The 3,670-nt window shown below is 38.3% G+C and overlaps 1 pseudogene across 2 annotated transcripts; it reads left to right on the plus strand.

The window, feature by feature from the left end:
- The first annotated feature begins 608 nt into the window (after positions 1-608).
- Positions 609-2,759, plus strand: LOC108662710 (receptor-like protein kinase FERONIA pseudogene; annotated as a pseudogene). 2 transcript variants are annotated; one of them, XR_016027523.1, is made up of 2 exons: positions 609-870; positions 1,541-2,759. The product of XR_016027523.1 is annotated as a receptor-like protein kinase FERONIA pseudogene, transcript variant X1 (transcript). The 2 variants fall into 2 exon arrangements; XR_016027524.1 differs by having other exon boundaries at positions 1,592-2,759.
- Positions 2,760-3,670: the final 911 nt, after the last annotated feature.

The following is a 3,670-nucleotide window of genomic DNA, read 5'->3' on the forward strand; positions in this document are numbered from 1 at the left end:
CAATGACATGGTTGATCTGTTGGCAAAGAAGGGTGCGCTTAGACCTTCGGCTTTTCTCTGGATTAACGGTAGCGTCCAAGATGAGGTCAGTTCGAGCAACACTAACCACGTTAATCTCCCCCACCTCTTGCATGATGACAACTAATTGCATGTTGTTGAGTATCTACTTACTCCTGTTTTAGATGCCTGGCCTTACGGATTTTGTCCCCTGTTCTTGTTTCCCCTTCTGTTTAAGTTGCCTTGGGTATTTTGTGAGTACTGCTTCTCTGGGTGTCTTGCTTTTATACAGCTACTGGAGCTAGCGAATTGTATACTTGGCAAGGTTTTTTCTCCCATGCTCTCATGTGTACAGCTTACTTTGACTATCAATGAAATGATGCTTTCCAAAAAAATAAATTTTTTATGATTAACTGAGAAAAAAAATCTTATTGTGAAGGCAGTAACACAGGTAGTGAGCCACCTAATTAATCATTTATGTTGCAATCACTTGAATGCATGCTTCGCTTGGTGAGAAGTCTACGCTATTAGGCCCCGCGTGATTGATGACTATTGTTTGTTAGTGTATATAAACTTGTAGACGATATTATTTTCACCCGGATGGGGGATTTTCACTATATTCAAAATGTTTGAATACCAAAGCTACAAACGATTTTGATATTTCTAATTACTCCTTCCCTATATCCTCTGAATTTTCACAAGATCTTTGAACAAAGAAAGAAAGAATGTCCTCCTTGAGGAAGCACGAATGAACAAGCCATACCGTGCTCGGTGGATAAATCCTTTTTCGTTGGTGGAAATTAAGGGCTAAAATCGATGTTTCTTATTTGCTAGCTTCTTGATCATTCAACCAACACAAGAAATTCAAGCCAGGTATGTATTCTATTTTACCATATTCTTTCGGATTCTAAATTCTACCAAGGACACATGTTTTACTTCCTCTTGCCACTTGCTTGTTTCCCCTTTACATACCCTTGGAATTCATATTGCTTTGTCAAGTAATTAGCAACTTAGAAAATCATTAATTTTCCGTTATGATAATTGATCTGAAGGCTTGATTTGATGATTTGATAGTTGATTTTCCGTTATGATAATTGATCATTAATTTCGCTTTCTTACTAGGCTCTGGTGCATATGTTTGCCTGTCAATTTTATGCTGTGTAAAGATCACGGGATGATCTATATTTTTGTCAGCCAGTCTTGTATGCTAGGAGTCCAGGCTGATTTCTCTTCGGTCTGGTGCTTCTTGCTTGAACCTGTATTCTCTGGTGTTTCTTGCTTGAACCTGTATTCTTAGGGACTTTCCCTCTTAATGAAATGAACCATTAATTTTTAAAAAACAAAAAAAAATCTTAGGAAAACCTAGACCCCTCAAGTTTATTAAAAAAGAGACCCTCTCATAAATCATTCTAAATTTCTGATACTCATCTCTCCCCACTAGAGAAGTTCATGTACACTAAACGGAGGGAAAAACACTACTGATTAGAGTCATAGCAAACAGCTTACTGATGCTATTGTTCTTCCTGCTCTTTCCTATTTCAAGCCTTTCTGACGGCCACATCCATAACCAAATACTCCCCCATGCCGTCTTCAGGCAAGCATCTTTTTCATTGCTTGTACTCTTCATGGAGGAGAAAGAAGGAAACAAACGAGAATTCACCAGCATGGAAGAGACTTAATCAACGCTTTACACTTAGAGAGCTCCGCACCATCACCAACAACTTTAATATAGCACGGAGAGTTGATGATTTTTCCTCCGATGATTTTTCCTTTAGTGTGTACAGAGGTTACATTAATGACAGCTATAAAGATCTGGTAGCCATCAAGGTCTTCAAGCAAAAAGCCTCAGATCACCAGAGATTTTTGACAGAGATGGAATTACTATCAAATCTTCGTCACGCCAACATCGTCTCTCTGATAGGTTATTGCTGTGATGGATCGGATAATATTATTGTACATGAGTATACGCCCCATGGAACCCTCGAAGATCATCTGCTGAACACAAACAACGTCAATCCTCCGTTATCATGGAAACAAAGGCTTCAAATCTGCATAGGAGTTGCACGTGGACTAGAGTTCCTGCATGCAGCCAACCCCTCGATAGTCCACAGGGACATCAAATGCAAAAACATTCTTGTAAACAAGAACTTGGTCGCAAAGCTTTCGAACTTTGATCTCTCCAAATTGATCTCAACAAGCCTGTCAGAATCAGATAACCATGTCACCACTGCCCTCGTTGGCACTTGGGGGTATGTGGACCCTGAATATATGTGGACTGGCCGTCTCACTGTTAAATCTGATGTTTATAGTTTTGGAGTTGTTTTATTTGAGGTGTTATGTGCTAAAACAGTACTTGAGTTGGTGCAGAGAGAACAAATAAGCTTAGCTGAACATGGCAGACGATGCGTTGAAGATGGCCTGGTTGACCAAATTATTGATCCTTGCCTTAAGGGTGAGATTGCACCAAAAAGCCTAAAAGCGTACACGAATATAGCTTATAACTGCTTGAATGAACGCGGAAATGAGAGACCCACAATGGCAGATGTAGCCAAGAAGCTGGAGCTTACTTTGTTGCTGCAGGAGTGTACTGAAGCTGATATACCTTTCTCCCCATCTTGGCTTAGATCAATCCCGTGGCCCATGGAGGGGCGTGAGTCACCGACGGAGAGTCAGGATGAAGAATTTTCTCATTATGAGCAGTGGCGGATCTACAACGAGGCCTTCGATGGCACCAATTGACAAAGACATATATATATATATATATATATATATATATATATATTCTTTATTTTATCATATGTAAATTAAGTGACAAAGATATATTTTATTAATAAATTTCTTTTTTTGCTCAATCAAGTTAATTTTATTGATACACATCTCATTGCAATGAGATGATTACACAGTCAACTTCAGTATACAACACCACAGTAGCAGTACAAATTAAGCATTAACTCTAAGTGGTCAGGAAATAAACGGGGAAACGAAGAAAAACAAAAGCCTAACGACCTTCACTCGAGGACTTCCCAACCTACCGCATTGCCACCAAATTAATTAATAATAGTTATCTGCAATAGCTCTTTCCATATTAAAATCCAATAACATTTTCTTTATTGTATTTAAAAAATTAAAACTAAGTACTCTACAATTCACAAACTATAATAAGTTCATAGGATCAAGATTTTGAAAGGAAAAAAGAAGCTTTTCTAAGCATAATAAGCTCAAACAGCAGCAGCAGGAGCCAACCAATCCATTATCTGATTTGAAATAATTAGCCATAGAAGAAAGAATGGTTTGAAAGAGTTGTGAAAAGGAGAACATCCAATGAGATTTTTAGAAAGTGTTAGACTCATTGACTATAACAAAATGGAACAGGTTGAAAATTGCAGTTCCGGTTTACACAAATTCGAGCCATTAGGTTGATGGGCCTAATCATTCAATGGAAAGACATAATTCTTCATGCCAACAAAGAGCTTAACTCATCATTGCTCTTGAATTTAACACCCTTGGAGCTGGTGAAATTACCTGAATTAAGGTATATATGGAATGTGCTCAGCCTTTGGATCATCAGCTGCCGATGTCTCAATGTTGTACAAAGTAAAAGGTTGTCCCAAACTGATGTCTCCATTCTCATCATTTGATCTTGAATGCTTATCTCGACTAGAAACCCTCCTGA

The sequence above is a fragment of the Theobroma cacao genome, chromosome 7, assembly GCF_053813885.1.
Source record: "Theobroma cacao isolate CCN51 chromosome 7, ASM5381388v1, whole genome shotgun sequence".
Classification (NCBI taxonomy): Eukaryota; Viridiplantae; Streptophyta; class Magnoliopsida; order Malvales; family Malvaceae; genus Theobroma; species Theobroma cacao.